At 37.7% G+C, this 15839-nt stretch overlaps 1 protein-coding gene across 1 annotated transcript in view; it reads left to right on the top strand.

Annotated features, from left to right (window-relative positions):
* The first annotated feature begins 1783 nt into the window (after positions 1–1783).
* hth (Meis homeobox homothorax) overlaps positions 1784–15839 on the top strand; it is a 418172-nt gene continuing 404116 nt past the window's right edge. Inside the window, exon 1 of the mRNA XM_018462843.1 lies at positions 1784–1840. The gene's annotated coding sequence lies outside the window, so the exon portion shown is untranslated. The remainder of the gene's footprint in view (positions 1841–15839) is intronic.

Genomic DNA, 15839 nt, shown 5'->3' with positions numbered 1-15839 from the left:
ACACACGATAATTCCGATTAATAATATTAAATAAAAACCGCTTATAGAGAGAGTCATATGCACGGAAGTATATTGGCGAGCTGCGCTCGAAAATGTCGCTCGGATATCTCCGATGCCTCGGATTCGTCATCTGTCCTTCTTTAACATTAAATGTTAAACAAGGACAGATGATGAATCCGCGACATTGCGGAGGCACCGAGCGACGTTTCCGAACGCAGCCATTGAAAAGTGAGCTTTCTGAATTTACGCGCGCCATCTATGATCAGTTCGCTGCATCAATATGCAAAGTTGCATTTTGATAGATTTGAAATTGCTAATTGTTAATCGCGCGCGCAGCGGCTAATAGAGCCGCGATAAAACTGCTCCGCATTTTCCATGATCGTTTGCGTCCGAAAGCGATTTTCGTGCTCGTCGTGTCGCGAATGCATGTTGCAAAGTGTCGAACGTTCGCAAGGCACTTGAACGCGATCGTTGCTATACGCTAGTATCGCGATTTCGATCTCGCTGTCCCGCGTCTGTGCGTTCAGAAGGAACGGAGTCATCCGCCATATTTTGTCATTGTCAATTTCTCACCAAAATTAATCGAAAATACGAGCTGTCATACAATCGTTGCAGGGTATGTACTTATCGCTACACTCTAGTGTTTTTAGCACGGAAAATTTATCTCGGAATATGATATATCATATTAGTAGCACGAGAACACGACAATTCGTCAAATAAACTTCGTGCAATCGTAGCGTTGCTTCAATGATGAATTCTTTATAAATCAACACATCTATTTACATAATTAGTATAGCAAACGATCAGTTCTTGCATCCACGATCATCGTTTATATGTTTGTTCCGTTAGTTAAAAACGCGAAATCGCCGTAGTTAGTAATTTATAGTATTAAGTGAAAATTAACCGATGAAACTAAATATATACATGAGTGAAAAAAAAACGTCATATTTTTATGGATAAGGCGGTCCTTCGTGCCTAATAATACTTCTTGTGAATTTATACAATTTTTGATTAATTATTTCTTTCTTGAAATATACAATCCTGGATTACAGTTGATATAGTAATATTACAAATTAAATTGACACGTAATTTAATATATTTATTATTGCTGCAAATAATCTTTGTTAGAAAGCTATTAATGATTTAATGCTAACAGGCTAACATACATCATAAAAACTGTAACAATTTATTGCGAGAAATATTACTCCAACTGGAATTTAAAACACGGAAGACATCTCTTGTTAGCTAACATTGAATACCGCAAGTAAATAAAATATCCCAAAATATACATATAGGTAAACATTATTTTTTGTATTGAAAATGTAATAATATTACTGATAATTTAAAAATGGATCTATTAAGATATGTGTTAAATCTATACATTTTTACATATATTTAATTAGGTATATATATGTCAAGTAAAAAAGTTTCTATTTTTTTATTTAGAAATTGACAAATTTTTTTGTACAATTTTTGCATACTTGTAAGCTGATGCATGTTATTGTGATGTTACCGACTATCGACAGTTTTTAAGATTATTTTTCAAATTTTATTTGATAATTACAAAATTTTATATGGAGACTAGTTGATTTCTAATAATATTTTACTAATAATCATATGTAATAGTTTAACTGAACACTAAAAGAAACGTATATATTATCATTTAAAGGTAAAAATTTATGTAATACTTTTGATGTGATTAGTTTGTATAAATTTATTATACCTAATAAAAATTAAATGTTTTATATAAGTAATTATTGATGTATTTAAAATTAATTTTACAGGAGACTGAAAATCTTCAGGCTATTGAGCTATTTTCGAGTTACACAGAGGGTGCTCGGTGAGTACCAATTAAATGCTGCACTCTGGTGGCGGTGATTTTAGCTTTAGCACTAGCAAATCTGTTTCTCAACTTATTTTATTTTTTACTATTCAATCAATTACATATTTTATTAGTTTATAATGGCTCTTTTATAAAAAAATATTTTATATTAAAACAAATTTATTTAAAAAGATGCTTATGAATTAGAATTATATATTTTCATACTTGTAAAATATTGATAATTTATTTTTTAATTTAAAAAATTGTATGATTCTTCAGCATAATTGCTCATATCGTAAATAAGTTTAAAATATCACAAAAAAAACTTTATTTTAATATACTTTCTTTGTCTATAAATTAAACGCGAATAAGTTTTCCTGAAATCTAAACAAAAATATGTTGCATGAGTTATAGATTTACTTGTGCTATTATTTGCATGATTCAACGAGATTATGTTGCAGCTTTATCATCTTAAATACGCATCGTTATAAATACACGTCAGAAATCCTCTCTTGCTTAACTTTAGGTTTTATATGATGTGCGAAAGAATTACTTCCCAATGACAAAGAGCACGATGGAACTTAATATTTATATGACAGCCGGTAGCTAGCACCAATGCCACCAATTGCTACGTACAAGTTTATGTTAATGCTGACGAGCATTTTAAGCGATATTTCGTCACGTATGCATAAATATCGAGTGGCTGCCAAGAATCAACAGGTGGCAGCTCGTTTCTGTTTCTTCGCTCGTGCTCTCGCTCGCGCGATATAACTTGAGTTTCACGCGTATTCATCACCCGACACCCATTAGCCAGTGCGCAATAACAATCGGCGTTTTCCAAATGTAATCGCGCGAAGCTTACTTCTCTAATAACGGCTATGACCTCCATCGCTTTCTTGTCTACCGCCGATGAATTATTATGCGAGAGCTTTTTACCGGTGCGCTTTCTACCGCTCTGTGCGCCGGAGAAGCGCAACGAATCGCCGACTCACAAGCACGTCGCTCACCCGCGATCTACCTCGTCGGTTCTCTCTTTCTCTTATAAATGTTGCCTGAGATTTAATACAAAACTAAAAAGATATTTAATAAACCAGAATCCTACTCGGAATATCGTTCTTAGAGCGATCTCGCCGAGAATTAAATTTGAAGATGACAAGAAAACAATTTTAAGTATGTGCGACTATCAATTCAATTTATTAGCTATGTACCTTGAGATTCAATATATAAAAAGAATATTTCATAAACCAGGCTTTTTCTATGAATTTTAAACTTGATTTAACTTTAAGCTTTGAAATAAAAAAGGATATAGTACTATAGTATTTTTATTCGATGGTTTTTTTTTCAATACAAACAAAACGATTAATTGAGAGTGAGGTTATGTCAAATAAAAAAGTAACATTGATTCCTTGGCACGATTGTATTAATTAATCATCGCGTAAGGCTTATTCCATTACTGTTTCTGCCGACTGTGGTATACTTGCTAAAGAAACTAATGCAAATTGCATTAGGAAGTTTAATTACTTATCGGGAGCGAGTTTCGCACATCGGTGCGGACGAGCGAAGATAAATCTGCAAGGGTACCCTTGCATTAGCGTGCATATTTGTCATGCATCATGCACTCGAGTATTCTTGCAACGCCTCGCGGCCTGCAACTTAGTTACAAACGTGATTGCATTGGTAAGCAACGAATACGTGAGACGAACAAACCACATCCTGTGGTTAATAATACACTATATTTCCGGCTTAGCAATACGTTACAAATATATGCCCTATACACGCTATTCTTGTATAATTTGCTGTTTCTTATAAGAATTGTGTCAAATTAATATACTTGATATTAGCTTCAAATTACGTTTGAACGTTTGATGTCTTATAACTTTAAGATAAAACAAAGAATATTTTAACGTGTGTGAATATTATAGCAACGTATCTTTTTTTTCCCCCCCCCCCAACGAAAAAATTTATTTATTTCATTCCAATGTTAGAAGGATGATACCAACTATAATAATAATTTGTAGGATTCACTCATAAACAAATTTAAATTCTTATTTATTGTTATTGCCACGACGATTTTTCATCATTTTCTGTTACATCGAATTTTTGAAGAAATCAAGTGTCCTTCCTTTTGATTGTCAAAAGTCTCCGTTCTTTATGTAAATTATATTCTACCGTATCCATTTATGCAAGTTAAAATATTCGTGTATGTATGTATAAAAGACGCAAAAGAGAAACATCGATTAAGCATTGATCGATCAGACGGGAGCGAGATCCATCGATTGTTCTGACCATCGTGTTGCACGAAATCGTGGATGGAAATCGGTTGAAGCGAAGAGCGGGAGTGCGTGCGTTACACGTGCAACTTTGGAGAGGGTATAGCTCGTCGGTGAAGAGGTCGGTGCGGAGGGAAAGTTGAAGAAGGGTGGGCGGCGACCGCTTGGAACGGAGGAGTGCCGTAGGGGCCGACGCGAACGAAATCCGTTGAGTTTGAGCCGAGCTGAGTGAAGCGCGGGCGTCACGACGACATCGGTTGGCGTCGCGGCTGGCCTCCGCCAATCCGTCCCTCAGCGGCCATGTTGGCCGTGTACCTGGGGCGGAGCACTCAGTGCCTGTTCGTTCTCTCCATCCTTGTTACGTGTTTCACGCTCGAGCTCCTCTCGCCTCCTCCTCCTCCTCTTCCTCCTCCTTCTCCTTCTCTTCTTCTTCCTCCATCGCTTCTTCGTCTGCCTCCTCCGCCTTCCTTGTCGTCTTCTTCTTCACTTTCATCTTCTTCTTCTTCTTCTTCTTCTTCTTCTTCTTCTTCTTCCTTCCTCTTTCGCCGCATTACAGCACGATACTCTTGCTCCACTACTGGTACACCGTGGGTACGCCAGATCGCAGGTTGCATCTGAACTGCACCTGCGATCAGTGACGTAATGCCGTTCAGGCCGCACGGCAAGTCACTTTCGATAGTAAAGTATAGGAGGAATAAGTTAAAATCATACATTTTCATTTTCAGATTATATCGCAATTTTGAAATAAGTATCTGATTTTTAAAACTCAGAATCCGTTATATATATAAAAAATAGAGAGAGAGAGAGATTCCGTATTGCATTATACCATCAATATTAAGAAACATCTAAGCATATGTTTAATGATGAAAAGATTATCTCAAGTCAGAAATTATCCATCTCGATAAAAATATAATTGTAATTATACTTTTGTCGAGATGGATAATTTCCTAGTAAATTGCATTCCATGCACTTTCGCAAGAACAGACTCTTCTCTTTTTTGCTTTATCTCTCACTCTCTCATTGTACCTATACAATATCGACTGATTTACGACGCGCTTACTTCACCGATGAAGGGGCTCCGCGCATATAGGAAAACACCGTACGGCAACGACATTGCGCGCGCACTTGGCGTTCGTTTCGTTTTACGATTACGCGAATCGCGTGTAATTGCCGGGGTCCAACTTGGCCGGCGGCCTTCAACTTCACTTCTTCGCAGCGCGTCAACTGTCCCATAGATCTTTGCGGCGGCCAAAGAGAGCCGGGAGTAATTGTACGGGCGATCGCCGCCGTTGCGCCAAGTTCAATTATAATACTGGCATGGAGTTATGCGTGAGTTGCGGCCGACGACTCCGCCGACGTCGATTGCACTTCTGGCTACGTCCGAGACTGGAAGCCTGTTATTTCGCCTTTTACAAATCAATTAACGCAATATAGGCGGTATCACTCGCGAGCCCGCTTTCGGAAATTGCTTGTCCAGTCCGTCCAAGTGATTGGTTACACGACAACTGCGAGATCGCTCCGCAATTAATTCCCCGCGACTTGTACGAGTTATTAAGTAAAATTAATTTTTCGAGCCTGACTTATTATCTGTATGATTTTTTCTCACGCAATCGACATAAATTGTGATGCTGAAATTATACCTTGAAAATCCTCGCTGTCAGTTTTTACGCGAGTAAATTTTCCGGAGACATCATATTGCGCGACAGCTCGAGTTTATTACGCGAAGATACGTAAAATTAATTGTTTACGGGAGAGGATGATTTATACCTCAGTAACTAAAGCAGATAAGAAGTAAATGTCGAAATTAGGCGAGATAAAGTAATATCCTTGTACTGATAATGATAATTAATTCATGCATTCAACAAAAAATATTTCGAGCAAAATATCGTTTGTATTTATTATCTTTATATACAGATCTTTATACATGATTACATTAGTAGTTGCATTAGCAAAATCAACCCAAGACTTAATATTTTATTTTTAGAAATGTACGAAGAGTTACGGTTATATAGAAAATTGAATAATCTTGCTCGAAAAGAAATTGCTTCAACGAAATAAGAATGGAAAAATTTCCAATTCTTTCATCTTCCATCTGCTGATACACAATCCAGTTACTGGTATCCCGTCCTGTTACCACCAAACAATGGTTGATTTGTGCTTTCGTAGGAGAAACAGCAGCGAGATATCACGCCTGCGTATGATTACGCGAGCCAGATCCTCGATCGCGATATCGCGCGAGCATTGTTAATAAAACCACGCTGCTGCAATTTTTCCGGCAGCGACTTTACTTTGTCAGAGCAACGGATGACGATCGTATCTTGCGTATAGCCGTACTGTACGCACCCTCGGCTCGAAACACGGCTCGAACGCGCGCAATAATTTTCTCGAATAGAAGCCCGTTTAATACAGAAGCCCTCCGGGTACAGCAGTTTCTTGTTCCTCGTGCTATCTTTACTGCGCATGGAACTCCGTTCGTTATGCCGCTCAATAGGATCTTGTTACCAGCTCTTGTTATATAAAAATTATCGAATAAACTCCGAAAAAAACAGCTTGTATCGCACATAAAAATGAGTTGAAATTGAGATATGTAATTTTAATGCAATTATACATAAAATGTATAAATGATATAAATTCAGAAAATATAATAAATGTATAAATTAAATGAGTTCAGAAAGCATGAAATTTACTGGAAAAATCGAGTGCTATTGTACGACGTTATTTTATTGCCGATTGATCAACTTATACGACTCAATATCCTAATCGCTTTTCTTACTTGTGTGTTATAGTTTCGCACGAACTCTAAATCGATTTACTTCTTTCGAGATGGTTGGTGTGAATCAGTAGTTAATTCATTGCGCGAGAAACATAGAGAACCATGAGGAATAATTAGTATGCCATATATATCATCCGCAATCGCGTTATTAGTCGGGCGGTCGAGCATGAGCAAGCCAACTGGGTTTATTTTAGCAAAGGGTTTACATCAGATGATCGAATCCGTTGGCACGCTTGGTCGAGCTCGATCCAGCCAAACATCGGCGATTCGATGTTTACACCGCGAGTATTTATGGGCCACGAACCGCCCACGAGAGTTCGTTTTCGGAATTCAGAGCATCCCCGCAGCGAGTCGATCGACTCGGGAACCCCTCCGGTTTGACCCCCTTAAGATACATTCAATCACGGAATACTCAAGATCGTGGTTACTTTAAGAATGTTTCGAGGAACACAATCGGGATTGATTTAGATGGAAATCGAGTCATTTACATTTCCAGTTTATCACTTTTGCGAAGGACTCGGACTCTTCCTACGTAAAATAACGATTGTTTTTATTGCTAATATAAAACTTGATTGCTCGTTGAAGATCCGACAGTTTCTGTCGTCTGTAAATAAGCAAGACAAATATTTCCAGTACACTAAATGCAGCCACCAATTTCCACATGTCGGTACATGGAAATAAATATTGTGAAAGAGAAATTTTCATGAATCATGAGATTTTGAACGCGTTGCTGTGCCATAAGTCACTGACCGTAAAAGCACCGAGTTTGACAGAATAGGCGGGGTGGAGAGGAAAGTCGTTTTCGATCGAAATACCAATTTGCCTGATGGGGAAAAGAGATGAGTTATGTAGGAGCTAATAGTTCGAAGATAGATGCGTTATGGTCTCTATTTCAAGCTATATGACAGGCGTGTGTTTCCCCATTGTGTTTCGATCCGTTTTTTTGAGACACCCTGTATATACATACATACATACATACATATATAAATATATATGTATGTCATGTGTTTTTATATATATATATATTAGCTATAAAGTTTTGTTTCGGACAGGGGACGGTAGTGGGTGAATGTAATGGTTCTGTTCGCGGCGCGGAAAAGCTTTGCTTCCGAAAAAAAAAATGTTTATTTTTACATCGCGGCCTAGACGGTCGAACAAAATTTCTAACGGTAGAGAAAACAAATCACTCCGAATTCGATCTGTATATTTTGTCGGGTTACGCAAACATGCCGATACATCCGTCGAACGCATTGAAAGCGAATCGCTGAATTATAGGACCCTCGTGGGTATAAACGCATTCCAATGTGATATGTCGCTCTCACAACATTCAGACTATCGCACGCTAATGTAACATATATTACAAAATAACGTAATATGATATAATAATCATTAAACTAATTTTTCTCATTACAAAATATTGTAATAAGAAAAAATTGATCTAACGATAATTAATTCGTGCATTCAACGAAAAATATTTCGAGTAAAAATATTGTTTATATTTATATTACCTTTATTTGCAAATCTTATAGAAGATCACGCCATTTTCCTCAGAGCATATTCGATAATTTTTATAAAATATTGTAACAAAATAAAATACATATACACAGACATTAAAATTAATATCAAAAAATATTTAACACTGAAGAATGGGATAATTGATTGTTCTCACTTGTAAAAGTGTCTCAAAGAAAAACACATGTCACTACTTGGCTACAATGTTTTTCATTTAATGTTAATAGTTTACGTTCTTTTATTTAATGTGTTTCCCTAATACTATACACACAGAGATAGAAATCAATAACGTATCGCATCTTATGCATGTTGATAGTGTCAAGATATCATGACTGCAATGTCGTCCTGCACCAGTCGCTTGTTCATCCTAGACACTATGGTTTATGCGTATATATAAGATCGGCGGATGCGTGCACGAATACGTGTACAAGTGCGATGCGTTTATCGCGTTGCAACGTGCGTCGGGTGGCCTGCGCGCGGCAGGGGTCTCGCGTTCCGGACGTATATTTATGGCTGAAAAAATATTTTATCATAATAATACGGAGATACGGCGTGCCGGCAGATCTCTTCTCTCTTCTCTTTCGCTCATGAAGATACCGGTGAAAATGAGCGCGCAAAGACATACCCCGTGTACTTATAAAGAGGGGTTTTTGTTTCTTCTTTCTCGCTTCCTTTCCTCTCTTGCCTCGTAATCGTGAAATGATAGCCTAACGTGACCAAAAAAATTATTAGGATATCGATTGAGGGTTAAGTTCTGCGTTTCTCTGGAATTCATGTCTTCTTCCTTTTTTCGTTTTGCCTTTTTTGTAAAAATGCCATGCCATGCCACTATATGCGCCCGGTACGGTGTTGGTTACCAAGCGTGCCTGCAGTGTGCCGCAGCGCACGCTAACGAGGCATAAACCGTCGAGAACGGTGTTATATCCGTCCTTCTCCTGCGCAGTATCACGCGATACGAAGAAAATTAAGAAATTTGAAGAAAAAAAAAAGTTGCGGTTTAACGATTGTGGGAGATATTCGTGTCCTGGGTCGGTAGCGGAAATATTTCAAAATGTAACTTGATAGCGTAAAAATGGACAGAACTTTTGGTGGAACCGTATATATATGTATATATTCGATGCACGTACGACACGGGCGACTGGTTTCAGATTGTTTTAAGATTACGATTTTACGATCGATTCCCAATCGACTTTTTTAACTCTGTTTCAAAATCGTGAAAACACCAACGATCGGGATAAAATGCAATTTCACGTGCATGTTACTACAACCGCATAAATGTACAACGCACACCACTTAACGCATTAGTCGAAGTGGGTAAGGGCGCAAAATATTCTCGGTTAAGGTCGGTAAGTGCTTCGTGGTATCGTCTCTGGTTACGCGAGAAAGCCCTCTTCACCGAAGTTACGACACCCTTATGCACGCAGTTACAACTGCGACTCCTAATTGCGATAGCGTCCTCGCATGCTTGCGCATGCCAGCGGAATTTGCATAAATGGAAAATATCCGTAAGACGAGCGTCCATACGAATCGAACGTACTCGCGAATCCTGCATATGTATGACACACGTTAAAAAGTATGCAATTAATTGTTGCTAACTATCGTGTGACCGCTCCTTTTTTCATCTTTAACTTTAAATATATCACAATTACCAGATCTTTCAAACATAGATAAAAATATTTAATTAATGCTCGACACAAGAGAGAGAGAGAGAGAGAGAGAGAGAGAGTGTAAAGTAGTTTTTAATTAATGTTGACGTGCATCGAAAAAAGGTAGCTCATTTATAAAGTTCCTAAAAGGTAATTCTGAAACATATACACCTATATACGTTCTAATTTTAAATAATCTATAGAGGAGAAGGTGGTATTATGGTCAGGGTATATATCGTGGCCTCCCTTAATATCTCTGCTATTATATAGCGAATCCTAATGATTACTTATGGAATTATTAGTTCAGTAGCTCGCCGTTACACCATGACGCTAATGTTACCAATACTCAATAGCCAGCACTTATAACGCATTTTTACTTTCAAGTATAAATTAAGTATTTAACGTTCACGCATTACGATTGTGTAAAGAAAATTTTTTTTTCAACGGTTAAGTATAAATTTCTGTTTTTTTCACTTGTCTAGGTACATATCTAATATATAGATCAATCGTAATAAAATAGATTATTTAGATCATAAAGCAAATCGTTGGATATTTACGATGGCGCGAACGGCGACACACGTAGTAAGAACATAATATAATTCATTTTGATATTGGTTTAAACGCATACATATAAGAGAAAAAAGTGCCAAGACGCAGTCATCGTCAGGTGCATCTCGTTTGTACAAGCGTGCGCTGACAAAACCTGATATCGCGTAAACTTTTTATTGCGATCGGCAGCTGGTGTACTTTATGTTTCTGTGGTATCTTTATCGCTGCTAATTCCATCGAACACTTTTCACTGATGTATTTTAAGACAGTCGCCGAATGATAAATGGAAATGGAAATGACGGAAGAATACACTCGGAAAGATGTAGTTCATTTACAACTTAACGAAGTTGTGAAATTTTTTAGCAAAGTATCATAAATGAAGATGTACGACCTGTACCGTTTGAGATTCAACGACACGACTATCTCGGTGGAGCGCGACTATCATTAATCACCATTTGATCATAGAATTTACATTACTTTGACGACGCCATTGGTTTTGTCTACTGTTATGCTGTCTACGCCAATGCATGGGTCAGAGAGGCGAGCTCAGTAGAGTTTCCGGATATTTTTTCTTGAAGGCAAGGCACGCGAGAGAAGAGATAGATTTCTAGATTTCCTATATTCCTACCAATTACTAAAAATCTAACGGGACGTGTGGGAATTAAGAATACATAAAGATCATTTGTCGTTATCTTGATGTGAAACGATGGAATTTATTACAAGTTAGTAATGCGTGAAACTAATTGGTGAATAATTCCGTCAATTTAAATAAAAGAAATGATTGCTTATCGTAATAAAGAAAAAAAATTCTTGTTATTTTCTATCTATGTTGAATATGATTGAATGATATATAAACAGTTTGGTTTCTTGCATTTGAAAAATCCAACGAAGATATAATCTCTATTTTTTACGAAGATTTACGTTGCTTTTTTGTTGATTTACACTTCTTTACTTACGCGCCATAAGTATACTTATACTATTGTACACGTTGAGTTAGTCGAGTCGGTCTTTATTTCAAATTGAGTACAGTTTAGGATAATAACTTGGTGTGTCGAAAAGATTTTTGTATAGAGAGTCGCGAATCAGTTCCGCATTCTGCAGCAAAGAATAATAATGGTTCCCCTCGAAGAATTAGTGAAAATCAAGGGCTACGAGACAGAGTGCAGGCTGCGCAGGTAATTCTGACGGCAGGTGAAATGCGTCGTTGTCCGCCTACATTCGACGGCTGTGGGTTACCTCTAGGCACTTAAACAAAAATCCTGGCGACTTCCCTTTTCTTCGTCGGTCTCTCTTTCTCTCGCATTGGTCACGATCTCACGTCGATTTGAAAAGCGTGGCGAAGGGTGGCCCACCGCATTTTGCCTGGTATTATTTCGCCCTGCGGGTGATCCTTTTAGTTCTGCTTTTGCTTCTGACCTTTCCATCTTTCCATTCTCCTTACACTCTTCCTATGCTTTTTGTTTCTCTTTGACCTCTACCCAGACTGTTGCATTGTATTCTTTTATGAAGTCGTGCGCGCGACTTAAACTCGCGGAATGCTCCTGGTTATAATTTCTGGTTATTTTTGAATTGTCTTCCATCAAATTTGATATTTCCATAAATTACTTATGTACGACATATTTTTAATAGTGCGTTTTGTATTTTAGTAAGAGAAGAAAATTATATTTTTGTAACAATGTTCTGTTTTTTATTTATTTCATATCTACGCGACAATTAGATAAATTACACTAAAAGAATGATTATCCGCAGCATTTGTGAAAGTTGTGAAGTATCCGTCGAACAATATCATAACAACATATTATATTTACCTTCTTTCATAAGTTTCAAATAAAATAGGAATTCGATGGGCGCATTTATTGTGCAGCTTCTTCTGGAAAAGTCTCTTCCCCCCCCCTCTCTCTCTCTCTCTCTCTCTCTCTCTCGTCGGACGATGCAATTTATGCCACAATAGCCATTGCCGCCGCGAGGTCAATTCGTGAAAGTATGCAGTGAGGGGGCAAATTGCGCGTTTACAAAAGGGCGTGCAGTGGCGGGGGCGGTTAAAGCGTTTAGTGCGGTTAACGGTGCGCCATAATCCAATTTATAATCTGAATTGCAACCTACCTAATCCCATTATAAAGTCGCATTTTCATGCCACATGCGTGCGGTGTGTCTCATGCGAGGCATGCCGGTTCGGTCACATGGCAGGAACATTGCGCCACAATAAGCCGTAGTAAGCTCGGTCCAACTCATGTTTATAGGCCTACCAGATATCATTCTAATACTTTCTCGGATGTCTTCTCATTGTCAACACATATGTTTCGGTTATGTGATTTGTTCGTTCGCTTCTTCTCGAGAAATTTGCTACATAATACATTACTTGCAATTAGCTACTGATCTCGCACGAGTTAGTTAGTACCTAGATAGAAAAGAGACACGTAATATTTTCTAAGTTATTAAATTAATGAATTGTATATAACACTATGGATATTAATATAGAGCCAATGATATTAATATAACATTGTTGCGATAGGTTGCATATGTAATTTACATTAGTATATCCTACTTTTAGAAATCTTGATGTATAAATGAAAACAAAAAGCATCATATTATTATTTATAACTTTAATAATTTTTTTGATGGAATATTGTACGTTGCGGTTTCCAGATGATTTATTAAAATTCCGAAACGCGCGCAGTTTTCTAATTTTAACAAACTTTTCGTATTTACATACGACAGTCATATTACCTTATTTTACTTGAGTGTGAGTATCAATATCTATTTTCCATAGAACTATAATCAATTTCTAGTATGTATATAGTCGTATAAGGTCAATTTGAATAGAATGTAAATGCGTTCGAAAGCCAGAGTTGCGACATGTTTAATGTTGAAGCTTTCATTCGCTCTCGTGAAGAGTCAATACCGTTACATTCGGTACGCCGAGAGAGAAAATTCGTCTCTAGGTTGTACATCGCTATATCGGGAATCCCCTCGTTTAAAAGGGTCGGCAGGAAAGCGCTCTTGCCATTACTCATTCTCCGTTCTGTTTAAAAATATCGTACGCGTGAAATATGGACCGAATTGAAAGTCTTCCATGGCAAAGGACGCGGAAGACGGGATAGAGGGATCTAGAGGACGTGTTAAAAAAAAAATATATATATATATAAAGGAGAAGAGTAACCAGCCCTTCGTACACACAAGTCGCGCCCGGCCGAGAGGGAGAGAGCTCACGACCTGTGGGCATGTGTCCTGGAGATATTTGGAGACAATTAATCAAAGGATGGCTTACGAGAGGTGTGCTGCTCGTGAGAAATATGATGCGGAACAATTTCTATCTGTCGCGCCAACCGGAAGGTTTAATTTCAATTATCCTTGTGCCACAGTTAATGACGCGTTTAACATATGACGCGTTAAATAATTTATCGAGAGTCGTACTTTGCAAAACGAAAAATTCCAATTACGGCAAAAGTTCACCTCGGCGCTATTCGTTAATATACATTAATATGTATGTTAGATGCAGCTTTATGTGCGCAAATTGTATCAATTTACAGGTAAAAAAAATCGCATAAACTTTATGTATAAATTTCTTTTCGTTGTATCTATAATAAATTTAATTTGTCATAATAAATAAATTTGTTTACCTATTCATAAATAGTACTTCTACTTGGCAGTTAAAAATAATAATTAATTTATATTTATTATTCGTAAAGATGATCAATGATTTTCTTTTACGTAAAAAATTGAACTTTCGAATTAAGTCTCACAAATGATAGATTTTCATAATCTAAAAAATGAGAAACCGTTGATTAATCGGTTAGTAGTGTCACAATTCATTATTTTTCTTGCACCATCCGTACGTCGCGTTTCACCGGAAGCGAGTTTTTATCTAGGATACAGAGCAAACAACGAAATCAGTGATCACACCGTGCACGTTTCCTTGTTCAAACAGAGCAGGATTGCCGTTGCGAGCATCACCCCGCGTCATGAATAATCGGGATTCTCTCTATGGTCCCTTCTGCTCTCTTTTTTTTACCGTCTCCCGCGCGGTGCCGGTCGGCGAGGCGACCGACTTTAATCCCGCATGAATATGTAGAGGATCCGGATCGACCTGGACCCGGCCGTTTCGGCAGTATATATCCCCCGCTCTCTTAGACGGCGATGATCATCGCCGGACAGTCTCTATACCAACGATTTGTAATTATCATAAATTCACTGAAAGTACGCGCCGCATTGGCATGCTCGTTTAATGACGTAAGGAATTATTATAGGCCGAACGCGCGTTTCTTGTTCGATAGGAATGTTCTTTCTCACTCCATCCATGTTTCAGCACGGTGATATCGGTTAACTGGATGTCTAGGTGATACTTAACATCCACAAGAATAACGTCCCAAGTTTATAGACTGTAGTGCAGCTAATAGAGAGCTTCTTCGCGCAGTATCTCGCCGGACGTCGTAATGTCGAATATATGAATTGTCGGTCGAGAGTTCTCGTGCGGTAAATATGTATATGGACGCAATCATAAGATGCTTTGAAGCAGAACAAAAAAGGTGACGAAAAACGGTAGGAAATTCCGATGAGGCGTCATAAAGAGTTGACGGTCGTATATCATTGGTACAAAGCTGTTCGGATAGATTTCCCCAGGTAACAGGTGTATCCGCATTCTGGCAAGGTAATAATTAGTTTGAATGTCGGGATATAAATGTTCCTCCTAAATTTTCTTGGAGATAATGAAGCGTTTCTGGAGAGTCCATAAATAAGTTCCGAAACTATGTTTTCGGTGGCATTTTTTTGTCAACTCCCCGGAGAGTCAATGATGTTTCGAAAGCTATCGATGTTTAATATCTGATTTAAGGTTGAGATAATAAGAATTGAATATGATTTTCGTATCATTTATTTTTATTATTCTAGTAAGAGTCGACGACGCACGACGGTGCCTTACTTGGTGAATTTTTGTGCTCTAAAAACTTGTGATTTATGGCAATATTATAAATCTTTATTATTGGTGGCACAGATATCTATGTTACATATTTCTGCTAAGCTTAATAATAAAGGTATTCAATGTTTTTTTTTTTTTTAACAATCCTACGCGAATTCAGGCCATCAAATGTATTGACTGTCTTGATTACGCGAGGACACTCTCGTTTGACACGCATACACCAAGTGGTACGTGGGATCAATACCGGTGGAATATCTGTCAATTAATCTTAAAAAAGTCGATTGAAAATTCGCTGCTGTATCATCGCTTTGGATCTTTTCAATTTCCGACTTGAGCCGAGCCCGCCTTATTA

Source organism: Mycetomoellerius zeteki, unplaced genomic scaffold (assembly GCF_001594055.1).
Source record: "Mycetomoellerius zeteki isolate Tzet28-1 unplaced genomic scaffold, Tzet1.0 scaffold146, whole genome shotgun sequence".
In the NCBI taxonomy this organism is placed as follows: Eukaryota; Metazoa; Arthropoda; class Insecta; order Hymenoptera; family Formicidae; genus Mycetomoellerius; species Mycetomoellerius zeteki.
The sequence above is the reverse complement of the archived record's forward strand: the minus strand, read 5'-3'. Positions and strand labels throughout refer to the sequence as shown.